The sequence below is a fragment of the Salvelinus sp. IW2-2015 genome, unplaced genomic scaffold (assembly GCF_002910315.2).
Source record: "Salvelinus sp. IW2-2015 unplaced genomic scaffold, ASM291031v2 Un_scaffold1334, whole genome shotgun sequence".
Lineage (NCBI taxonomy): Eukaryota > Metazoa > Chordata > Actinopteri > Salmoniformes > Salmonidae > Salvelinus > Salvelinus sp. IW2-2015.
In genome coordinates, this window is record NW_019942847.1 from 147,404 (window position 1) to 174,244 (window position 26,841).

A 26,841-nucleotide genomic window follows, 5' to 3' on the forward strand; every position below is an offset into this window, starting at 1 on the left:
GTGAGAGGAGACTTACTCAAATATAGGAATCTGGAGGGTCTGGGAGTGGGGTCCACACCTAGCTCCTAACCCAGAATGCAATGCCCTTCTCCGGACAGATATCCTGCCGTGATGGCACCCTGCAGAACTCACCTGTGGTGGAGAAAGAGTGTGTCAGTATAGTTTATTTTTCTTCTTCAGTGTGTGTACAAATCACTGTCTGACAGGAAGACCTGAAGTAACTAAAAATGCTCCATTTTCAAAAAGTAAAACACATGTCACTGACAGCTTCTGGAATGTCACGTAACTAAAAAGTCCAGCTCTGCAAATTGTTACCTCTCCTTCTTGTTGTGATGCGACATTGGTTTTAGTGGCCATGTGAATGACAAGACAAGCATTCATGAAGCGCTATGTAAACATGTTGTGTTTGACTAGATGGAAATCCTTTCCAACAGGAATCAATCTTAAATCTAAAAAAATATATATATATATTTTTTTTTTTTTAAGGTTTCATTCCTCACATCCACAAGTGAAATAAAACCCAACAGCTGGGAATGTGTTGGAGAAAAATAAACCAAGGCTAAGAACAGCCATCACAGCATGACAGAATAAACCTGAGAGATTAGTGACAACAAAGCCTGACATTTCAGCCAGTCACACAGAGTGTGCTCGTGTGCCACTGACATTTCTGGCCGCTTTCAGCTTAGACCAGGAATATTGTGACAGGAATTGCCCTGCCCACTCAATGTTGTGTCTGTACACTTAAACTCTGCACTCTCTCATACTGTAGCTCTCTGTCCCTGTCCGCCTGCAGCACCAGAAACTCAACGGTTTTTCAGTCACTGCTTCACAGATGTTATAGTGTGTGTGTGTGTGTGTGTGTGTGTGTGTGTGTGGTGGTCTTACAGCAATGTAAAAAAGATAATGTCAAAAAGCAGACAGGACTTGTCCAGTCACAGGTAATACCGTGACTGGACAAGACACAGTTTGGCTCTTACCCATTGGACGTCAATGGAGACATCTGGGTTGTGAGCGCACNTTTTTTAAATCAGTGTTATTTCCTGATTGTATTTTCCAACCAGCAACTAACACAAATAAAACATTTTTAAAAATTGTCACATGCGTCGAATACAACAGGTGTAGGCTTTACCGTGAAATGCTTGCTGACGAGCCATTAACCAACGATGGAGTTAAAAATAGTAACACAAGATGAATACAATTCAATACACAAGAATGGAGCTACACACACACACACACACACACACAGGAAGTACCAGATCAATGTGAAGCTACATACAGGAAGTACCAGATGTGCAGATGTACAAGGTATTTGAGGGATGGACATGAAGGGTAAAGAAACTAGRCATCAGGATAATAAATAATAYGAGTAAAATAAAGAATGTAGAATGTAGCAGCAGCATATGAAGAGTAAAAGTGTGTGTGCGTCGGTATGCGTGTGTGTGCGTAGCATATGTGAATGTATGAGGGTTTTGTGTGGGAGTGTCAATGTAGTGTGTATATATGATATATAGATAACTCAGGGAAAAAAAAGAAACGTCCTCGCAGTCAACTGCGTTTATTTTCAGAAAATTTAACATGTGTAAATATTTGAATGAACATAAGATTCAACAGACATAAACTGAACAAGTTCCACAGACGTGACTAACAGATATAGAATAATGTGTCCCTGAACAAAGGGGGGGGTCAAAATCAAAAGTAACAGTCAGTATCTGGTGTGGCCACCAGCTGCATTAAATATTGCAGTGCATCTCCTCCTCATGGACTGCACCGAGACTTCCAGGTCTTTGCTGTGTGTTACCCCACTCTCCACCAAGGCACCTGCAAGTTCCAGACATTTATGGGGGGAATGGCCCTAACCCTCACCCTCCGATCCAACAGGTCCAGAGTGCTCAATGGGATTGAGATCTGGGCTCTTTGCTGGCCATGGCAGAACACGGACATTCCTGTCTTGCAGGAAATCACGCACAGAACGAGCAGTATGGCTGGTGGCATTGTCATGCTGGAGGGTCATGTCAGGATGAGCCTGCAGAAGGGTACACATGAGGGAGGAGGATGTCTTCCCTGTAGACACAGCGTTGAGATTGCTGCAATGACAACAAGTTCAGTCCGATGACACTGTGACACACCGCCAAGACCATGACGGACCCTCCACCTCCAAATCGATCCGCTCCAGAGTACAGGCCTCGGTGTAACGCTCAATCCTTCGACGATAAACGCGAATCTGACCATCACCCTGGTGAGACAAACCCCACTCGTCAGTGAAGGACCACATCTGCAGTCCTCATGCCTCCTTGCAGCATGCCTAAGACACCTTCACGCAGATGAGCAGGGACCTGGGCACTTTTTGGGTGTTTCAGAGTCAGTAGAAAGGCCTCTTTAGTGTCCTAGTTTCATAACTGTGACCTTAATTGCCAACGTCTGTAAGCTGTTAGTGTTTAACGACCATTCAAAGGTGCATGTTCATTAATTGTTTATGGTTCATTGAACAAGCATGGGAACAGTGTTTAAACCCTTTACAATGAAGATCTGTGAAGGTATTTGGATTTTAATAATTATCTTTGAAAGACAGTCCTGAAAAGGGACAATTTTTTTTTGCTGAGTTTATATATAGTCTAACGAGTGTGTGTAAGGTCTGTGCAAGATGGAGTCAATGTAGACAGTTTGGGTACCTTCAAATATCAGCCAGATTTTTCAAGGTTTTATTATTATACTATAAGCCAGACTTAAGTCTGGACAGCTTCTGGACAGCTTCAGATGGTACCTGCATTAGTGAGACCTCTAGTTTGCTGGCAGCCTAGTTAGATGTTACTAGGTAACGGGTTGTAACGGTTCACCAAACCGACAGTTGTTGCATTGCAGTTTTACGGGGTCACCGTTCGGTACAGTGGGAAATTCCATGACAAACCGTTACATTTTAGTTTATTTAAGAAGATCCAAGTGTTCCTGACTCCATAAAAAGGACTTACTTTTTTTTTTTTTTAAACAATCATGTCCCAAAAATTGATTAAAACACTTTGCAATGAAGGTAGCAGTAGCCTCAACGCCCTCGTGGTGTGCCGGAGGACAGCTAGCTTCTGTCCTCCTCTGCGTACATTCACTTCACTACATAGAGAGAATGACAATCTTGCAACCTTACAGTTAACAAGTCCAACGCTCTAACCACCTGCTCTCATGCACTCCACAAGGAGCTTGCCTGTTACACGAATGCAGTAGAAGCCAAGGTAAGTTGCTAGCTAGCATTAACTTATCTTATAAAAAACAATCAAGTCATAATCACTAGTTAACTACACATGGTTGATGATATTACTAGTTTATTAGCTGTCTCTGCGTTGCATATAATCGATGCGGTGAACATTCGCAAAAAAGGACTGTCGTTGCTCCAACGTGTACCTAACCATAAACATCAATGCCTTTCTTAAAATAATACACAAGTTATATTTTTAAATCTGCATATTTAGTTAATTAATTAATATTTAGTTAGTTAATATTGCCTGCTAACATGAATTTCTTGAACTAGGGAAATGGTGTCCTTCTCTTGCAACAGAGTCAGGTATATGCAGCAGTTTGGGCACCTGGCTCGTTGCGAACTGTGTAGACTATTTCTTCCTAACAAGACAGCCACTTCGCCAATGGGGATGATTTAACAAAAGAGCATTTGTGAAAAAAGCACATCGTTGCACGACTGTACCTAACCTAAACATCAATGCCTTTCTTAAAATCAATACACAGAAGTATTATTTTAAACCTGCATATTTAGCTAAAAGAAATCAGGATAGCAGGCAATTTATTAACCAGGTGAAATTCTCACTTCTCTTGCTTCATTGCATGCAGAGTCAGGGTATATGCGACAGTTTGGGTCGCCTGGCTCGATGCGAACTAATTTGCCAGAATTTACGTAATTATGACTAACATTGAAGGTTGTGCAATGTAACAGGAATATTAAGACTTATGGATGCCACCCGTTAGATAAAATACGGAACGGTTCCGTATTTCACTGAAAGAATAAACATCTTGTTTTCGAGATGATAGTTTCCGGAGTCGACCATATTAATGACCTAAGGCTCGTATTTCTGTGTGTTATTATGTTATAATTAAGTCTATGATTTGATAGAGCAGTCTGAGCGATGGTAGGCACCAGCAGGCTCGTAAGCATTCATTCAAACAGCACTTTCGTGCGTTTTGCCAGCAGCTCTTCGCAATGCTTCAGCATTGAGCTGTTTATGACTTCAAGCCCATCAACTCCTGAGATGAGGCTGGTGTAACCGATGTGAAATGGCTAGCTAGTTGAGGGTGCGCGCTAATAGCGTTTCAAACGTCACTCGCTCTGAGACTTGGAGTAGTTGTTCCCCTTGCTCTGCATGGGTAACGCTGCTTCGAGGGTGGCTGTTGTCGATGTGTTCCTGGTTCGAGCCCAGGTAGGAGCGAGGAGAGGACGGAAGCTATACTGTTACCTGGCAATACTAATGCCTATAAGAACATCCAATAGTCAAAGGTATATGAAATACAAATCGTGTAGAGAGATTCCTATAATTCCTATAATAACTACAACCTAAAACTTCTTACCTGGGAATATTGAAGACTCATGTTAAAGGAACCACCAGCTTTCATATTTCTCATGTTCTGAGCAAGAAACTGAAACGTTAGCTTTTTTACATAGCACATATTGCACTTTTACTTTCTTCTCCAACACTTTGTTTTTGCATTATTTAAACCAAATTGAACATGTTTCATTATTTTTGAGGCTAAATAGATTTTATTGATGTATTATATTAAGTTAAAATAAGTGTTCATTCAGTATTGTTGTAATTGTCATTATTAGAAATAAATACATTAAAATTGGCCGATTAATCGGTATTAGCTTTTTTTGGTCCTCCAATGTATCGGCGTTGAAAAACCATTAATCGGTCGACCTCTACTCTGTCATCCATATGTAGTAAGAGCAACACGGGGTGAATTTGCCAATTCATTGACGACTTTTGCTTGCTTATATAGACCGGGTACTACCCGTTTGCTGAAATGCATTTTATTTGTATGTATTCATTCGAGTTCACAGTGCGGACCGAACAGAGGTCCCCGTACCGAACGGTTCGGTACAAATACGTGTACCGTTACACCCTAGTAGTCGAGAGGGACAGGTTTGGTGATGATGACTCAGCTTTCCATGGTGAGATCACTGTACGGTGAATTGGTTAATAGTCCATAACAAAGAAGAGCTTCAAACCTCTGCCAGTAACAGCTAGTTTTCAGTTTCCCTCCCCACTCAGACAATCTAAGACAGGCCTAGCAAAAGTTAGCTTTTTAGCTATTTCTGTCCACTTTAAAAATGGAAATCTATTACAGTAATGTACTTTAATTGTTACCAAGAAATTATATTCACATAAAAACAGCTGCATTGGGCCTTTAAATCTAAAAGAGGTAAGAGAGTACATGGCAACACAGAAACATAAATACCCCGATGAAGACAGGGGTGKCAGGAGGACACTGAGTTCCATACTACACTATTCTGTTCTCAKTCTCATGGTCCAGTTTGACTTCGTTTGTACTTTTTGTCTGAACCTCTCAACAGCTCTCTCTCTCTCGTACTGTTAATGACCTGTTCCCTCACATCCTTACACTAACAACTAGAGGTGGGACCAAGAAATTAGAGTCACAAACATGTCTCAAGTCACAAGGTCCGAGTCTCAAGCTACTAGACAGCCCTTTACATTATGTTTGTCTACAACATATTTTGATTATGTAATACTTAAATTTTAACGACAAATTCCAAACGCAAGCGTTAAGTAAATTAAATCAATTTCAAGCAATTATGACATACCAAAAAGACCATTAGACCTATGCTAGTAATCATTACTTGATGCCCCATTGCTRGTGAGGTKGCAAACTAAACTGTTCATATTATTGATCCCGAAACAATTTCTTTAGAGCTGCATATTTATAGAACTATGGCAATCCTCCCCTCCCTACAATTTGGACGTTTGCGATGGCACACGATTCTATACAGTGSCTTGCAAACGTATTCAGAGCCCTTCGATTCCTTCCAACGTTATTGTTACAAAGTTGAATTAATATCAAAAGTGGAATGTGAAAGTGGAAGGAAAATGCAACATTTAAAAATATATATTTTTTAAATTAATACAAAGTAAATAACGCAAATAGAGTCGTTGATTAAGTATTCCCCCCTCCCTGACTCAATACATGTTAGAGACACATTTGGCATAAATTACAGCTGTGAGTCTTCATGCGTAAGTCTATACGAGCTTTGCATACTATCCCATTATTCTTTACAATAATTTCTTGCAAAGATGGCCACTCCGGAAAAATTCAATGTCTTCTTGGTAAGAAACTCCTGTGTAGATTTGGCCTTGTGTTTTAGGTTATTGTCCTGCTGAAAGGTGAATTCCTCTCACAGTGTCTGGTGGAAAGCAGACTGAAGCAGGTTTAACCTTGAGGATTTTGTCTTTGCTTAGCTCCATCCCATTTATTCTTATCCTGAAAATCTCCCCGGTATTTGCTGATGTCAAGCATTCCCATGCAAAGACCACCATGCTTGGGGGGAAACAAAAACGTATTCAGAGCAAAAAGGAAGCAGTTAGTCAGTGATGTGTTGTGTTTGCATTTAGGCCAAAAAGTATTTTCCTTTGCAGTGTATTTTTTTTCTTCAGTATTMATTTAGTGCCTTGGTTGCATACATATGAATGTTTAGAAATATTTTTATTTTCCCTCTGTCATTCAGGTCTTTATTGTGGAGTCACTACAATGTTGTTGATCCTCTCCCATTGAACTCTGTTTTAAAAAACAACCAATGGTAACATCCCTGAGCAGTTTCCTTCCTGTCCTGCAGCTCAGTTCAGAAGGACGACTGCATCTCTGTGTTTGGGTAGTTTAATACATAATCCACAGTATAATTATTAACTTGACCAGGCTTAAAGCGATATTCAGTCTGATCTGTTATGGTTACCAATCACTGTCCTTTATGAGGCTTTCATTGAACCTGTGCTTGAAATTCAATAGTTGACTGAGGGACCTTACAGATGTACAGTGAATTCGGAAAGTATTCAGACCCCTTYACTTCTCCCACATTATTAAGTTAGACTTACTCTGAAATGGGTTCAATTGTTCCCCCCCTCTTCAATCTACACACAATACCCCATAATGACAAGGCAAAAACAGGTGAACATTTTTGCTAATTTATAAAAAATAAAAAATAAAATCGCATTTACATAAATATTCAGACCCTTTACTCAGTACTTTGTTGAAGCATCTTCGGCAGCAATTACAGCCAAGTCTTCTTGGGTATAACGCTACAAGCTTGGCACACCTGTATTTGGGGTGTTTCTCCCATTCTTCTCTGCAGATCCTCTCAAGCTCTGTCATGTTGGATGGGGAGCGTCGCTGCACAGCTATTTTCAGGTCTCTCTAGAGATGTTTGATCTGGTTCAAGTCCGGGATCTGACTGGGCCACTCAAGAACAGAGACTTGTCCCGAAGCAGATCCTACATTGTCTTGGCTGTGTGCTTAGGGTTGTTGTCCTGTTGGAAGGTGAACCTTCGCCCCAGTCTGAGGTCCTGAGTGCTCTGGAGCAGGTTTTCATCAAGGATTTCTCTGTACTTTGCTCCGTTCATCTTTCCCTCGATCCTGACTAGTATCCCAGTCCCTGCCACTGAAAAACATCCCCACAGCATGATGCTGCCACCACCTTGCTTCACCGTACGGATAGTGCCTGGTTTCCTCCAGACATGAATCTTGGCATTGAGGCCAAAGAGTTCAGTCTTGGTTTCATCATACCAGAGAATCTTGTTTTTTAATGGTCTGAGAGTCCTTAAGGTGCCTTTTGACAAACTCAAAGCAGGATGTCATGTGCTTTTTACTGAGAAGTGGCTTCCGTCTAGTCACTACCATAAAGGCCTGATTGGTGGAGTACTGCAGAGATGGGAGAATGTTCCAGAAGGTTCTCCCATCTCCACAGAGGAACTATGGCGCTCGGTCAGAGTGACCATCAGGTTCTTGGTCACCTCCCTGACCAAGGCCCTTCTCCCCCTATTGTGCAGTTTGGCCGAGCGGCCAGCTCTAGGAAGAGTCTTGGTGGTTCCAAACGTCTTCCATTTAAGAATGATGGGAGGCCAGTGTTCTTGGGGACCTTCAATGCTGCAGACATTTTTTGGTACCCTTCCCCAGTTCTGTGCCTCGACACAAACTTTCTGAAGAGGCAACGGCATATGATTTCCATCCGTGCGTGTCTGGTGTGGTTATATATGCCTCTTTGTGTAGCTGTTAGCAATGATGCTAACGACAACCTTCTGGTTGATGGAAAGGCTTCCCCCAAAACCTTCTCAACTAAATGTTATCTACAAGTAGCATATGCATACTTGGCATAATGCATCAATCCAGGGTATTTTGTTTTGCAAACTCTACYATCACGTGCCTTACAAAAACACCACTAAACAGCCTCTTGCTAGGTGGAMACTTGAATTAATTATTTTTTCCCCATACCTCGAAAATGGTCTCCTGATGTGCTTTAAGCATTGTTGTGGACTTATAAAACATCCAATTTTGTTGTTTTTCCTATTAAGAAAAAAAGTGGATGAGAGAGAGAGCAGRAAAAAAAATGGGAAAAGTATGAAAGAATTTAGAAAACTAAATGGAATTTTYCCCCCCAATTTTTTTTATAGGGTACTAGAAAGTGGATAATTCTGTACAGGTATTGAACTGCACGTTTTACAAATTCCAGTCCTAAGATCATTATTTTTTGCATTAAAAAGAATCCATATGACAGAAAACAGTCCCAGTGACAGAGAACTGTGTAGGTGACATGGAAAGGCGACAGAAAGCCATGGTCAGTGGAGGCTCAAATTTAACTAACTGGGTCACCATCTGCTTGGTCTGTGCTACGGCTGCTCAGGAGAGCGTGCGTCGAGCCCAGGAAAGCGTGCGTCGAGCCCAGGAAAGCGTGCGTCGAGTTATAGGCATCTGGAACTTGGACAGCTACTTGTGCTGTCCAGGCCAGCGTGCAGTGATGTCCGAGCCTCTTAACCAACGCAAGAGGCCAGACACTGAATCTCAACCATCTCGGCTACCACTGCAGTACAGTTGTGTTAAGTTGGCTGGATGTCCTTTGGATGGTGGACCATTCTTGATACAAACAGGAAACTGTTGAGCGTGAAAAAACCCAGCAGCATTGCTTTTCAAATAGAAAGGTTGAGAACTTGTGAAGTGTGTGTGTGTGTGTGTGTGTGTGTGTACAGTGCATTCAGAAAGTATTCAGACCCCTTCACATTTTCCACTTTTTGTTCCGTTACAGATTTATTCTTAAATGGATTAAATGTTTTGAAAAAGGGGTCTGAATAGTTTCCGAATGCACTGTACAGACATCTGACGGTTCTGACTTAGAACTATAAATACCTAGGTGTCTGGTTAGACTGTAAACTCTCCTTCCAGACTCAAATTAAGCATCTCCAATCCAAAATTTAATCTAGAATCCGCTTCCTATATCGCAACAAAGCCTCCTTCACTCACGCTGCCAAACTGACTATCCTACCGATCCTCGACTTCGATGTCATTTACAAAATAGCTTCCAATACTCTACTCGGCAAATTGGATGCAGTCTATCACAGTGCCATCCTTTTTGTCACCAAAGCCCCATATACTGCCCACCACTGCGACCTGTATGCTCTCGTCGGCTGGCCCTCGCTACATATTCGTCACCAAAACCCACTGGCTCCAGGTCATCTATAAGTCTTTGCTAGGTAAAGCTCTGCCTTATCTCAGCTCACTGGTCACCATAACAACACCCACACGTAGCACGTGCTCCAGCAGGTATATCTCATTGGTCATCCCCAAAGCCAACACCTGCTTTGGCCGCCTTTCCTTCCAGTTCTCTGATGCCAGTGACTGGAACGAATTGCAAAAATCACTGAAGTTGGAAAATTATATCTCCCTCACTAACTTTAAACATCAGCTATCTGAGCAGCTCACCGATCACTGCAGCTGTACACAGCCCATCTGTAAATAACCCATCCAATCTACCTACCTGATCCCAATATTGTTTTTATTTACTTTTTTGCTCTTTCGCACACCAGTATTTCTACTTGCACATCATCATCTGCACATTTATCACTCCAGTGTTCATTTGCTAAATTGTTATTACTTCGCTACTATAGCCTATTATTGCCTTACCTCCTTACTCCATTGCACACACTGTATATAGATTTTTCTATTGTGTTATTGACTGTACTTGTTTATCCATTGTGTAACTAGGTGTTCTTTTTGTCGCACTGCTTTGCTTTATCTTGGGCCAGTCGCAGTTGTAAATGAGAACTTGTTCTCAACTGCCTACCTGGTTAAATAAAATGTGAATATATATATATATATATTCTTTTTAATCTATCTGTTGCCTCTGGGATGACTAGAGGCTCAGGGCTGAGTGGCTCCCTGCACTGCATCAGTAGCCATCATAGCCCATCATAGCCATCATAGCCATCATAGCCATCATAGCCACCTCTAGAGCGATCTGAAACTCAAACATCTGCAGTACTGTACTTCCTTTCCACTGTACATTTTTTAAAACAGTGAGAGATGCCAACCACAATCTCAAACCAGTCGTCCTGTGTGGCTTCCTTTGCAAGCACAAGAACTAAAAGGTTACGGGTTTCATTTCCACAGGGATTACAAACTAAAAAAAGAGATGTATTCACTGTACCGTAAAGTCACTTTGAATGAAGCCAACACTACAGAAAGACCAAAATGAATGTCGACCATAGGCTACCACTGCCAGATGCTTCCATCTACTCGACACCCAACCATTTACATGAATATAAAAACATCTCTACAGCACCACACCATCAACGGAACCCCCTCCCCCCCCCCCGGGGGGCAAACGCCGGCACGCAACACCTACCACTGAGATAAGTCTATCTTCTATATCCAACCTTTTAAAAAATCAGACTCACTGTTGCAGAAAAGGTATCGTAGTCCACTGAGCAATATATATTCATGTGGGTATCATAGTCCACTGAGCAATATTATATCACGTGGTGACCTCTGACCCTATTGGAATCTACAACATTATGATGATAATCATGTTGACAAGCGCCTCATTGGCTGGTTCCCATTCCAAAAATGCCCATTTAATATTTGCAGCAGCAATGTGAGATGGAGGACATTTGTCAATGGCCATCACTCTCCTTGGTCAAATAGCCCTTACAAAGCCTAGAGGTGTGTTGGGTCATTGTCCTGTTGAAAAACAAACGATCAAGGAGCACAAACCAGACAAGATCACTGCAGAATGCTTGTGTTGTGTGTTGCCATGCTGGTTAAGTATGTATGTAAGTATGCCTTGAATTCTAAATAAATCCCTGAGTGTCACCAGCAAAGCACCCCCACACCWYCTCCTCCATGCTTCACGGTGGGAACCACACATGYGGAGAGCATCSGTTCACCTACTCTGCGTCTCACAAAGACACGGCGGTTGGAAACAAAATCTMWAATTTGKMCTCATYAGACCAAAGGACAGATTTCCACCRGTCTAATGTCCATTGCTCGGGTTTCTTGGCCCAAGCAAGTCTCTTCTTATTATTGGTGTCCTTTAGTAGTGGTTTCTTTGCAGCAATTGGACCATGAAGGCCTGATTCACACAGTCTCCTCTGAACAGTTGATGTTGAGATGTCTCTGTTACTTGAACTCTGTGAAGCATTTATTTGGGCTGCAATTACTGAGGTGCAGTTAACTCTAATGAATTTATCCTCTGCAGCAGAGGTAACTCTGGGTCTTACTTTCCTGTGGCGGTCCTCATGATAGCCAGTTTCATCACAGCACTTGATGATTTTTGCGACTGCGCTTGGAGAAACTTTCAAAGTTTCAAAGTTCTTGAAATTTTCCAGATTGACTGACCATCATGTCTTAAAGTAATGGACTGTCATTTCTCTTTGCTTATTTGAACTGTTCTTGCCATAATATGGACTTGGTATTTTACCAAATAGGGCCATCTTCTGTATACCACCYCTACCTTGTCAAAACAACTGATTGGCTCAAAACGCATTAAGGAAAGAAATTCCACAAATGAATTTAAGGCACACSTGTTTATTGAAATGCATTCCAGGTGACTAGCTCATGAAGCTGGTTGAGAGAATGCCAAGTGTGTAAAGCTGTCATCAAGGCAAAGGATGGCTATTTTAAGAATGCCAAAATATAAAATACATTTCGCTTAGATTAACACTTTTTTGGTTAGTACATGATTCCATGTGGGTTTTTTTTTTCCCCCATAGTTGATGTCTTCACTATTATTCTACAATGTAGAAAATAGTAAAAAATAAAGAAAAACCCTTGAACGAGTAGGTGTGTCCGAAACTTTTGACTGGTACCATCTATACACAGTTTAGTAAATATTTTCTTAACTCCATTTTCTTAAAACTGCATTGTTGGTTAAAGGCGTGTACGTAAGCATTTCACAGTAAAGTCTACCTACACCTGTTGTATTCGGGCATACGTGACAAAATTTGATGACTCTCGATATCATGGATATAGCGTATGCTACCCGTACCTGTAGACTTCATCATTGTGCTAATGCTAGTTAGCATTGGCTCGCAAACATACCCAACATATTCCTTCATACTGCAGAGACATGAAAATGGTATCCATGAGTTCATCTAACTCTGTAAGTAGAAATAATCTCGCAGTATCCCTTTTAAAAAACAGCTAACGAAAGACACCATCTTCACAGAAGCTTGTAAAAACCATCAGCTGTCATATCAACACCCTCAAATGATGAATCATGGGAGCCGAGAAAGGAAAGAAAGAACAGTCTCCCCGTCATGTCTATCTAACAAGATGGACGATCATCCATATTGACGATCCTTGTGATTCATTCCTGACCCGGAAGGACGATTTTGGTGGCAGGGTTAATTAGAAATTAAATAGAACAGTTATGCAGCCAAGCCTGGAAATTAGGGATGCACGATATATCGGTTAACATATCGGAATCGGCCGATATTAGCTAAAAATGCCAACAGTGGCATCGGCCTGATGTCTACTTTAACGCCGATGTTAAAAACCGACGTCAAAGCTGACGTGAATACCTATATAACGTAGGTACATGAYGTAATGACGCCACGTAAAATGTAGCGCTACACGTGCAACACAGCATTCCTAACCTGGCCCACAATGTCTGCTGTGTGGATCGAGCTGTCAACATGTCCAGCAGTCATTTGAAAGAGTAAGAACATTTCAGTGAGACAAAAGGTGAAAACCATTAAAGCCAAGATAATGGAATTCATTGCCCTTGACAATCAACTGTTCTCTGTCGTGGGTGATGTTAGCTTTCGCCGACTGGTTGAGCACCGGTACACACTATCAACTGCGCTATTTTTCAGATGTTGCCCTACCGGAGTTACACAGTAATAGCGTCACTGCTATTAGCTTCACGACATACTATGGAACGCTGTTTGGGTCTTTGTGTGTCAAAAAGATATAGTAGTAGTTGTCAAAGCTGTACAAAAAACTATGGAAACAAGCAAACACCGGCCACGAACGATGTGTACTATACCACGTTGGTAATAAAGCATAATTTGTTCGACCACAACTTCTAGGGGAGCTAGCTTTAGCTTTGTACCTAGCTAGCACAAATACAAACAGCCTGAAAACAATGAATAGAAACTGCAGTCATTTTCATTATTCTTAGTAATGTTTTAGGAACCCCTGTGAGTAAGTATTAGCTAGGTTGCCACTTGTTGTTCGCCTATTGAAATTTAACTTCAGTTCATGAAAATACCCTGTTGCCCAAAGCTAACATTATAAGCAGCCAGCTAGCTTCATCTGGATAGTGAGGCTTCACCGGGTTGTGAAGCTAGCCACACTAGTGGAATTTACTTTTTGTCTTCAAAATAAAAGTATGTCATTGGCAGTGATGCAAATGAATACAAATAGTAGAATTATGCCATACTTTTATTTTGAAGGCTAACCGCAAAGTCCACTATTGTGGCTAGCTTCACATAGATGGGTCCGACTTTATAAATTAAGGTTATTTTAGATGACAACACCTASATGATGTCGTTTCGCTATGTTTTTTGGTGTAGAACATTKTTTGCGTCCATCAGCTAGCTAGCTTTTATTTATTTATAACCAGCACTGTAGGTGCGCAGACAACTTGTCCAGCATCATAGCRTACTGTACGTATCAATGAATCGTTGTGACAAATTAAATACAAGTGATACTGTAATCAATGTGTAATAACTACATTTAAAAAAAAAATGATGAACGCATTACATTATTATGTGACGTGCAGTCCTGTTCAGGTCCTGATTGGTCAACAAGCTTATTTGAGACGTCCAATAGTGTTATTTGACGTGTATCTTGTTTGACACGCAAACTGCGTTCCATAGAAATCCTAGTTGACAAGGAAACGACTGAACAAATGAACAACGAAACAGCACAGCAAGTAAGTGAAAGAAACAGGTTTTGATGATGTTTTACTGGTAATGGGGACCTACGTAAAGGCCAACAAAATAACTTTTCGGTCAGTGTGGTGCGTGTAACCTTTTATTTACATTTACATTGACATTTAAGTCATTTAGCAGACGCTCTTATTCAGAGCGACTTACAAATTGGTGCATTCACCTTATGATATCCAGTGGAACAACCACTTTACAATAGTGCATCTAACTCTTTTAAGGGGGAGGGGGGGGGTTAGAAGGATTACTTTATCCTATCCTAGGTATTCCTTAAAGAGGTGGGGTTTCAGGTGTCTCCGGAAGGTGGTGATTGACTCCGCTGACCTGGCGTCGTGAGGGAGTTTGTTCCACCATTGGGGTGCCAGAGCAGCGAACAGTTTTGACTGGGCTGAGCGGGAACTGTACTTCCTCAGAGGTAGGGAGGCGAGCAGGCCAGAACTAACTGGGCAAGTCAGTTAAGAACAAATTCTTATTTTACAAGGACGGCCCGGATGACGCTGGGCCAATTGTGCGCAGCCGTAGGGGATTCCCAATCACAGCCGGATGTGACACAGCCTGGATTCGAACCAGGGACTGTAGTGGCACCTCTTGCACTGAGATGCAGTGCCTTAGGCCGCTGCGTCCATGTGTGTGTGTTAACTATTTAACTGTACTAGAATGCTTTTTTTAAAAAGGCAGCAAAAACTTTAAAATATCGGTATCGTTTTCTTTGGGCAAGGAAAATATCAGATACCGACCAAAAAACTGTCATATCAGCGCATYACTAGTGGAAATTGTTAGAGATCTCACGTTAGGATATTATCAATGATATTTAGGTGCCGATACAATACGTATATGAGATTCTCAATGTATTGTGATTTGAATGGCAGACATACACAACCCATGTCTCAATTGCCTTAAGATTTAAAAGAAATACATCTCTATATTTTTTTTTTTATCCTTCTTTAACCTGTCTCCCTCCCTCCCTCATCTACACTGATTAAAGTGGATTTAACAAGCGACATCAATAAGGGATCATAGCTTTCACCTGGTCAGTCTGTCATGGAAAGAGCATGTAGACCACGTGTCAAACTCATTCCACAGAGGGCCGAGTGTCTGCGGGTTTTCGGACTTGATTGATGAATTAAGGTCACTAATTTATAGAAGGAACTCCCTTCACCTGGTTGTCTAGGTCACTAATTACTAAAAGGAACTCCCTTCACCTGGTTGTCTAGGTCACTAATTACTAAAAGGAACTCCCTTCACCTGGTTGTCTAGGTCTTAATTACTAAAAGGAACTCCCTTCACCTGGTTGTCTAGGTCACTAATTAGTAGAAGGAACTCCCTTCACCTGGTTGTCTAGGTCACTAATTACTAAAAGGAACTCCCTTCCCCTGGTTGTCTAGGTCACTAATTACTAAAAGGAACTCCCTTCACCTGGTTGTCTAGGTCTTAATTACTAAAAGGAACTCCCTTCACCTGGTTGTCTAGGTCTTAATTGAAAGGAAAACCCAAAAACCTACAGACACTCGGTCTTCCGTGGAATGATTTTGACACCCCTGATGTAGAAGCTGAGATGTGATTTGCGCCAACATCGACCAATCATGAAACACATCAGGCCTGTTTTCCCCAGACACAGAGACTCTCAGTTGAAAGTGCTTTATTAGTCCAAGAATTGGCTTATATTAAAATAATTTGTGTCCCTTTCGGGAAAAATGTCTTAATAGGTCTCCGGAAGCACAAACCAGCCCCTTGACTTAGCCTTTGTTTACATGTCCAACGTTTACAGTGATGGAACTGTTGTCATGGGTGAAGAAAGGACAAGGAAGGTGTTAAGTTTCCCTCAGAGCAGGAAAACAGGAGACTACTGTTTGGCTCGCAACACAATCCCTGTGTTCAGTCAGCTGACATTTATGTAGCCCTTCTGCTTTTATATAAACCACACACACACACGGTAGGAACAGAAAAAGACTCCACTTTCAACAACTTCTCTTGCCAGGCATGACATCTACTGTATACAGATGGCTGCAGCGATCGTTCCAGTAACATCTCTACGTACAATATGCCTGCCTTACACGAATCTGCCAACATATTGCTACAGAACCACGTCACCATGTCTCTCTACATATCAGTTCAATTTGTATTTAAAAAACACTAGTTGTGTGTCCACAGACCTGTAGAAACTAGGGAGTGATCTAAAATGCTCACGTTAGAGAAGCGAGAGACAGAGAGACAAAGAGACAGAGAGGACACCCATCTAAACACACCAAATAGTATGGTCCCTGGCCTGTACAGAGCAGGTCAAAACTAGAAGGTTGCTTATCAGAAGTAGGGGGTGATCTTCAGCAACACACACACACACAACACACAGGAAAGAATCAGCTTTCCCTGGCATGGTGTCTATCCAGATTATTCTTTAAAATAATTCTGACTTCAAGCGCAGAAAACTGTGCAACAGGGACACACAGACAATCCCTGACATGCATCAGACACCCACACACTTTCCTTGCCCCTATTCTCTCTTCTCCATCTGCAAGAGTGAATATAACATTACGCGGCAGCATTTTATACCAATCTGCCATGAAGCAATACTGTTATTGGCCACCCGCCCCAGTCCCTCCACCGCCCAGTCCTCCACCCGCCCAGCCTCCATTATATCCTTCCAAAGGAAAAGTCGTTTTCAGCTCTTTTTAAAGCACTTTAAAACAGCTTTCCTATAATGGTTTAGAAGCAATCCATTTTCATTTTGTCCTGAAAAGGCATTACATTTCCCTTATCTGTGAAAAAGTGTTATTTCCCCATCCTTTTAAGTATGGTTGGTCATCTTCAGTTACACACGTTGACAGATCGTGTTGAAGCACGAGAAGGAATAACAGATAACAACAAGCAGAGAAATGTTCTGTAGGTACGCGTAACACTTACACCTATCAGTACTGAGATCCAGCTAGCCTACGCTAACATATTAACCCTATCAGTACGAGATCCCAGCTAGCCTACGCTAACACATTAACCCTATCAGTACCGAGATCCCAGCTAGCCTACGCTAACACATTAACCCTATCAAGTACTGAGATCCCAGCTAGCCTACGCTAACACATTAACCCTATCAGTACTGAGATCCCAGCTAGCCTACGCTAACATATTAACCCCTATCAGTTACCGAGATCCCAGCTAGCCTACGCTAACACATTAACCCTATCCAGTACCGAGATCCCAGCTAGCCTCACGTAACACATTAACCCTATCAGTACTGAGATCCCAGCTAGCCTACGCTAACATATTAACCCTATCAGTTACCGCAGTCCCAGCTAGCCTACAGTAACACATTAACCCTATCAGTACCGAGATCCCAGCTAGCCTACGCTAACCACATTAACCCTAACAGTACTGAGATCCCAGCTGCTACTGCTAACCACACTTAACGCCTTATTCTACCCAGGTACCGAGATCCCAGCTAGCCTACGCCCTAACACATTAACCTATCAGTACCAGAATCCCAGCTAGCCTACGCTAAACAATTAACCCTATCAGTACGAGATCCAGCTAGCCTACGCTAACACAATTAACCCTATCAGTACCGAGATCCCAGCTGACTACAGCTAACACATAATAACCTATCAGTACCGAGATCCCAGCTAGCTACGCTAACAACATTAACCCTATCCAGTACCGAGATCCCAGCTAGCCTACGCTTAAACATCTATAACCCTATCAGTACCTAGACCCAGCAAAAAAATCCTCTGTCAGCTTTATCTGCACTGTCAGTCTCCCCATCATTGAGCCTCACAATAAGGTGTTTACCATGTTCGGTTCAGGACAACCAGGGCTACAAGTTGAACACAAAACTATTGGATATAAAACTGTTGCATTCATGAGTTTACTGACAATGTAAAAACCAAAACTACTAAGGTGTGCCCAAGCAAAAACCCTGACATGAAGGCTGTAAGCACAGAAATGGTTTGCTCAGTGGGAAATTAATATCCAACTAGTCAGTGACGATGTGTGGAGTTTGGAGTTCAACTGTGAGTTTATTAGCAGTATTATAGACACTATGTCCTGGGATTACATATGATCTTCTATGTAGAACCCTTACAGTATTATAGACACATATTCCTGGGATTTCCTATGATCGTTTCTATGTAGAGAACCCCTTATGTATTATAAACGACTATGACCTGGGATTTACTATGATCTTCTATGTAGAAGAACCCTTCAGTATTATAACACTATGTCCTGGGATTTACTATGATCGTATATGTAGAAGAACCCCTTACAGTATTATAGACACTATGTCCAATGGGATTTCCTATGGTCTTCTATGTAGAAGAACCCCTTACAGTATTATAGACACTATGTCCTGGGATTCCTATGGTCTTCTATGTAGAAGAACCCCTACAGTATTATAGACACTATGTCCTGGGATTTCCTATGGTTTTCTATGTAGAAGAACCCTACAGTATTATAGACACTATGTCTGGGATTTCCTATGATCTTCTATGTAGAAGAACCCCTTACTGTATTATAACACTATGACCTGGGATTTACTATGGATCTTCTATGTAGAAGAACCCCTTACAGTATTATAGGACACTATGTCCATGGGATTTCCTATGGTCTTTCTATGTAGAAGACCCCTTACTAGTATTATAGACACTATGTCTGGGATTTTCTATGGTTTTATGTAGAAGAACCTTTACAGTATGTATAGACACTATGAGTCTAGGGATTATCCTATGGTCATTCTATGTAGAAAAACCCCTACAGTAGTTATAAGACATATGTCTGGGATTTTCCTAATGTCTTCTATGTGAAGAACCCCTTTACTAGTATTAATAGACATATGTCCTGGATTTCTATGAATCTGTCTATGTAGAGCCTACTTACAGTATTTATATCCGGATTTCCTTGATCTAGTAAGACCCCTAGTTATTTACATGGCTGGATTTCCTATTGCTTCTTGTAGAAGACACACTTAAGTATTATATAACAGACGTATGTCCTGGGATTTCCTATGCGTCTTTCTATGATAACAACCCTTTACAGTATAATAGGACACTACTGTCCTGGGATTTCCTATGTGTCTTCATATGTAGAAGAACCCGCTTACAGAATTGATAGACATCATGCTGGGATTTCCTATGGCTTTCTATGTTTAAGAGAACCCCTTCAGTATTATAGACACATATGTCCTGGCGATATCTATCATCTTCTATTAGAAGAACCCTTTACAGTTTATAGGACACTTATAGATCCTGGATCTTCCTATGGTTTCTACATGTAGAAGAACCCCTATACAGTATTATAACACTTATGTTCCGGGATTTCCTATGGCTCTTCTATGTAGAGAACCCTTACAAAAGTATTAGACCCTATGTCCTGGATTTCCTATGGTCTTCTATGTAGAAGACCCCTTACTGTAATTTATAGAACACTATCGTCCGGGTTTCCTATGAGTCTTCTAACTGTAGAAGAACCCCTTACAAGTATTATAGACATATGTCCTGGGATGTACTATGATCTTCCATATGTAGAAGAACCCTTACAGTATTTATAGACACATTGTCCTGGGATTTTCTAGATCTTTTCTATGTAGACAGAACCCACTTAACATTTCGAATGACATTTGCGTCAGCACATAGAGCAAAAGCATCTCTCAGCATTTTCACAGCTTATCACGTAGTATGTAGCTCAAACCATTCAGACGTTTTTGTATAAAAAGACTCGGGCCCCGGGCCCCTTCGGAATCCACCCTTGTCTCAAACACAGTTCTAGCTCAGCCCCCGTTAATCACACGGACCAATGGCTCAAACACACAATCTTAAAAATGGGTTAGAAGTCCAAAACACACCAGCGATACGGTGGAACTCATTGGGTCACAACACCCAAATACTTTTTTTTTTGGGGGGGGGGGGGGTCCCCTGGAGGTCAGTCCCCCAGACAGTATTAAAACACGTCATAAGCCTTGAATTATTTAATTTTTTGAATGACAGGAAATCAGCTTTAAAAATACTGAAACATTTTCTCAGCCTCGCGGTTCTGACTGGCGAGTCGCCATTTGCGTCGCCAAGCAATGAACAAAAATCTATTAAATCYAATTGACACTAACCCCTTCCCCAAATCATAATCTAATATGGATGCCAATGTTTTGGTCTAGCTTGGCACGCATACGTTTAATTTTGTTTTGCGGCTCTCATTATCTAACAACAGACAGATGTGAACCAGACAGAGGTGTATTCATTACGGCGATTGTTGCAAAATGTTTAATCTGTTKTAAAACATTTTGCAACAGGAACCATTTACTCCAAAATACTCTTCAACGTGAAAATAAAAGCTGTTGAGTTCTTAAAAAAAACAGAAGTTGTAGTTCATTTTAAATTGTATGGTTCAGGCAGTGCCATTCCAATCTGAATAGTCTGCGAAGGGTTTCGTACAAACCGCCAAACTTGTGATACCGTGGAGTGAAGTGTGTAGGGTTCCTTAACTTCTTCCAGACCCTTATTATTTTTTGTTGTTGTTGAGACACAACTTACCTACAACTTATGTTTAAAGATCAAAAAAACGTAACTCAACAGTGTTCGGAAGTAAACGGTTTTGATATACCCCAGGTGTGCGTGCAAACCTAAAACAAAACATCGGCATCCATATTAGATTTTGATTTGTGGAGATGGGGTAGCATTTAAAGACTGGATTTAAAAGTTTTTTTTGTTCACTGCTCGGTGATGCAAACAGCGATTCTCTAATCAGACATGTCTGCCGATTACGGATGTAGTGTCGGACGCAGGACACGTGCTGCCAGCAGGTAGACTCAGTCATTCAGCTGAAAATGCTTAACTCCAGAATGTGTACATCACATCTCAATGGAGTTGAGTGGCAATGACTTTTGGCAGAGGATACCTCCGACTACATTGAATCTATCAGTCCGTTTATTTAATGCGCACTTTGTACCCATGTTTGTCCTGTATAAAATAGGTTATTTTCTTTGGGTGCTGCAATACATTGTATTTTTTAATCATTGCGCYGTGTCATCCACTGTTTTCCAATGGCGTATGTCAACCGGTAGAGTAAGTTCAAAGGTCATTTTATTCAAAACTTTACAATTTGTTTTTGCAGTGCTACACAGAGGTGTATTAGGCCACATAGCCTGCAGAGTTTACTCTTACCGTGGTGCCAACAGCTGTTACAATGACCACGTCTACATGCCTGCCAATATCCTGTTGTTATTTGGGATACTCAAGGAGTCTGTTTTTGAGGTGACGCATATAAACATATCCCGTTTACAATAACTCAAATAAGCAAAGTTTCCCGGTTGAGAATCCAGAAAAATAAACACAAACATATATATACATATATACACACACAAATATATATACACATATATATTCTATATTAGACAGGATACTGTGGCATGTAAACATCTTATGCTGTTTACTTTTGTTTTTACATTTTAGTAATTTAGCARACGCTTTTATCCAGAACAACTTAGTGCATTCATCTTAAGATAGCGAGGTGGGACAACCACAGATCTGTCATAGTAAGTACATTCATCTTAAGATAGCGAGGTGGGACAACCACAGATCTGTCATAGTAAAGTACATTATTCCTCAATGAAAGTAGCTATCAGCAAAGTCAGTGTTAGTAGGGTCTGCCTGTAKGGTCTGCCTGTAGGGTCTGCCTGTAGGGTCTGCCTGGCTCAGTTTCACAGAGTACTCCAACTTAACTGCAAATGTGATTCTAACTGAAGTCTGGACACAGACTGTAGGCGTGACATGTAGCCTATAATATTTATTCCTGCAGAAGTAAGTGTTTCTTGTAGTAAAATTATAGAGCAAATGTTAATTTTGTCTCGGGAGCAGGAGTGGAGAATTTGTGTCTTTCATTTTGGGAAAATGTTCATGTGCGCTGGTGGACCTTGTGTAAACGTGCAGTCAGTCAGTAAAATACTTCTAGACTTTTAGTCAAGTAGTATTCGGTTTTAAATATACTTGTCAAAATGAATTGTCAAAATGAATTGTCAAAATGAATTGCTAAAATATACTTAAGTATCAAAAGTAAAAGTATAAATCATTTTAAATGCCTTATATTAATAAGCAAAGCAGACGGCTACATTTTCTTGTTTTTAAAATGTATAYAGATAGCCAGGGCCACAGTCCAACATTATTTACAAAAGATGTATGTTTTCAGTGAGTCTTCCAGGCCAGAGGCAGTGGGGATGACCACGTGTTCTCTTGATAAGTGCTTGAATTTGACSATTTTCCKGTTCTGCTAAACATTCCAAAAGTAACKACTACTTTTGGTTKTCCGGGAAAATGTATGGAGTCAAAAGTACAGTATTTTCTTTTGGAATGTAGTGAAGTAAAAGTAGTCAAAATATAAATAGTAAAGTGCAGATATCCACAAAAACGAAGTAGTACTTTCAAGTATGTTTACACAACTGCTTAAAACCAGTAAACAAATTGATGTCATTTCGAATATTTGCAAGGAAAATCTCCCCTGTCCCTAACAGAGGATCTATGCAARCAGCACTCGCATAGCCATGCTAGCCTCGAACTATTGTTGGCCCTCACCTGAGGGTCTGCAAGGTAGCTATCAACAGCCATTGTCAGCCAATCCAGTAGGGGWTGGAAGCTATAGCCAGCTTCGATTGGCCAATATCAACGCGATGTAGTAGAGTACRAGTCAAAACTTCAGTTTCCCCCCCACCCAACTTCAGTCCTGCCGTGTACAACTCCATCGCCCACTTCGCTTCCCTTCATTGAAGATGAATGGGGATCCGTTGTTTTATCGCCACCAAACGTGCTAGATGTGTTTTCAGTGTAATCGTTTTCGCTCCCCAAGTGAGGTAGAAATGAAAGAGAACTTCAGCGWTGTCAAAGTTGACGAGGCGTTCATTYCACCGATGTATTACATTCTGATAAGCAAGGCTTTATTTAGTAGGCTATTCTAAAGAGCATCAAGTAATGACAGAAGGTTAGATGCATACATGCAGCGTATTACATACAAATGTACTAATAGCCTACCTAATGTTGGGATTTCCTCCCCGCAACTCCCTGTCAAAAATAAATAAATCGTTCCGCTGTCCCTGGCCAAATTAGGAATATTCTGTTTATTCATAGCTGCAGGGATACTTGTGAGCGRGATATCAAAAGTGCTGATCGATTTATCGGGAAGAAGACCTTAACCGGAATATGAGCTATTATCGGGAATATTGGTGGTGACTGTTTCATCAAAGAATAATCAGAAGTGTCAAATGGGCAAGCGCCGTTGAATTTACCAATGCGTGATTCTTGAAATTCTATCAAAACACACATTCCAACAGACGCTACATAATTAACTCATTTTGCCCTCAATCTACCAATTTAAGAGATTGTATTATTAGTCCAAAGAAGTTAACATATCTTTCAAATTTTAAAAAAGACATTCAACTACGCAAATCGCGACTGTTCAACAAAACCGAGTTATTGATAAATAAAATAACATGCAAAGAAATGTTGAGCGAAACAACGGAAGTTTGTGTCTACTTACAGTCTAGAAAGCGAAGACAATCCAGAGTTTTCCTTTCACTGGTATTTGAACAGCAGCTTTTGAGTTGCTGCTCTATGGGGTTTGCAAACAGTGGGGTTGGAGAATTCGACGGATGTATGCAGGTACCGTAATGGGAGGTTAGCACAAGAGAGCGCAGTTCATTACCGTAATATGTAGACTACTCGTTGCCGTGTGTGGGTTTTTCACTAAACCCCGTCTTATTTGAAAAATGCAAATCACTATGCAACAATATAGCTATGCTATTTTATTAGGGAATGAACTAATCAATCAATCCAAAAACTTTTTACATCAGCGTTGTCACAGTGCCAGCCTAAAACTCTAAAGTTGCAAGCAATGCAGGTGTACTGTAGAAGCACGGTGGCTAGGAAAAAGTCCTCTTTTGGCTGTGCGTGGTGGAGGTTATAAGAGCCAGTTAGTAGCCCRTGTGCCTCACCCTAATAATTTGGTCCCTTTCCCCCTCATAACTTAGTCTACTGTTCTGACTTGGTGGTGCACATGTAGCCTATAGCCTGTTTTAGAGAAATGTAATCATCGAATATTGTAAGAGCTTTCATTGTCTGCTTATGTGCCCCTTTATTTATCCTACRGTTCTGACTTGGTGTACAGGGAGAACACTGTAAGAACGGCCCATGTTCTGAATTCTGTTGCTGTACATTTTCAAAAGTGCTGAACAATTATATTGACTATGTCCGTCTTAGCTCGCTCATTAATGTCTTAATCAAAATTACTGATTGCCTCTTATCCGCTCATCATTCCCTTATGCCATAGTTTGTACATCTCAATTGTCAGTGGAAACCACATTTGTTTAATTAAGCAAGTCTGCTATATCAGCTATGTGTTTTAAAAAGGCAGTAAATGAGGCTGAATGAACTGTTTGGCTGCCAGACAAGGCTCTGCTGATAGCCAGGTGTAGAGGTGGTAAGGATTCACTCCATGGTGCTGAAAAGAAAGCTCTGCTGTTGGAACAGCTTTATGTAGACCCTAACAGTTTGTGGGCACTGTGTGTCACCGTTATAGTGCAATTAATGTACTGTTTAGTGTTGTGTTGTGTATTGGCATTGCTGGCATGCATCATTTTTTTAAATAGACGGAGCATAGCTAAGATCTCAAAGGACACCAGATAAGACAGGAGAATTACACCAGATAAGACAGGAGATTACACCAGATAAGACAGGAGAATTACACCAGATAAGACAGGAGAATTACACCAGATACGACAGGAGATTACACCAGATAAGACAGGAGAATTACACCAGATAAGACAGGAGAATTACACCAGATANCCCTAACAGTTTGTGGGCACTGTGTGTCACCGTTATAGTGCAATTAATGTACTGTTTAGTGTTGTGTTGTGTATTGGCATTGCTGGCATGCATCATTTTTTTAAATAGACGGAGCATAGCTAAGATCTCAAAGGACACCAGATAAGACAGGAGAATTACACCAGATAAGACAGGAGATTACACCAGATAAGACAGGAGAATTACACCAGATAAGACAGGAGAATTACACCAGATACGACAGACTAACCCTAGCCCCCCGACACATAGCCTATTGCAGCATAGATACTGGAGACTGAGAAGGGGGGGGGGGCATGTCCAAAGTTACCATCGGACAGGGCCAACCAGGTGGGATATAACCCCACCCACTTTGACAAAGCACAGCCACCACACCACCAAATGGATATCAACAGACCACAAACTTACTATCCTGAGACAAGGCCAAGTATAGCCCACAAATATCTCCCCCATCGCACAAGCCCAAGGGGATGCAAAACCGGACAGGAAGATCATGTCAGGGACTCAACCTACTCAGGTCAAGTATAGCGGGAAAAAATCCTGACACGACGTGATGCACCCCTCCTAGGGACGGCATGGGAAAGCTCGAGTAATCCAGTGACTCAAGCCCCCGTAATAGGGTCAGAGACAGAGAATCCCAGTGGAGGGGGGCCCGGCCAGGCAGAGACAGCAAGGGTGGTTCGTCACTCCAGTGCCTTGCCGTTCACCTTCGCATCCCTGGGTCAGACTACACTCAATCATAGGACCTACTGAAGAGTCTTCAGTAAAGACTTAAGGGTTGAGACTTAGTCTGCGTCTCTCACATGGATCAGCAGATCATTCCAGAAAAATGGAGCTCTATAGCAGAAAGCCCTGCCTCCAGCTATTTGCTTAGAATTTCTATGAACAAAAATACCTCACAAGATGGCGCCGATAGACATGTTCCTGGCTCTGAAGCAAATTTGCAGTATTTTTTTTAAAAATGTTATTATTTCTCACCTTATTAGCTCAGAAAGTTTCAAGCTGGGAACTTTAATAAAACAAAATCTGAGGAAAACCCTAGCKACGTTTTTTTTCAACACATTGCCTGCACTACTCACACATCAAAAACTCTTGACCATTCCTATTCTCCCAAGGCCCTCCTCCACCCTCCCTTCGGCAAATCAGATCACACCTCCATTCTGCCCCTCCCTTCCTATAGGCAGAAACTCAAACAGGAAGTACCAGTGGTAAGGACTGTTCAACACTGGTCTGACCAATCGGAATCTATGCTTCAAGATTGTTTTGATCACGCGGACTGGGATATGTTCCAGGTTGCCTCTGAGAATAACATTGATGTATACTGCCACGGTGACAGAGTTCAACAGGAAGTGTATCGGGGATGTTGTTCCTACTTTGACAATTAAAACCTACCAAAACCAAAACATTGCAACACTGAAAGCGCGAACCACCACATTTAACCACAGCAAGGTGATTGGGAAYATGATTGWGTACAAACAGTCCAGTTATGTCCTCCATAAGACAATCAAACAGGCAAAAACGTAAGTACAGAGACAAAGTGGAGTCGCAATTCAAGGGTTCTGACACAAGACGTTTGTGGC

At 41.4% G+C, this 26,841-nt stretch overlaps 1 protein-coding gene across 1 annotated transcript in view; it reads right to left on the minus strand.

The window, feature by feature from the left end:
* Positions 1–24,044, minus strand: part of LOC112070463 (tumor protein p53-inducible protein 11) — a 119,574-nt gene extending 95,530 nt beyond the window's left edge. Inside the window, exons 1-2 of the mRNA XM_024137894.2 lie at positions 23,943–24,044; positions 17–132 (exon numbers count right to left, since the gene is read on the minus strand). The gene's annotated coding sequence lies outside the window, so the exon portion shown is untranslated. The remainder of the gene's footprint in view (positions 1–16; positions 133–23,942) is intronic.
* Between the last annotated feature and the right edge of the window lie 2,797 nt (positions 24,045–26,841).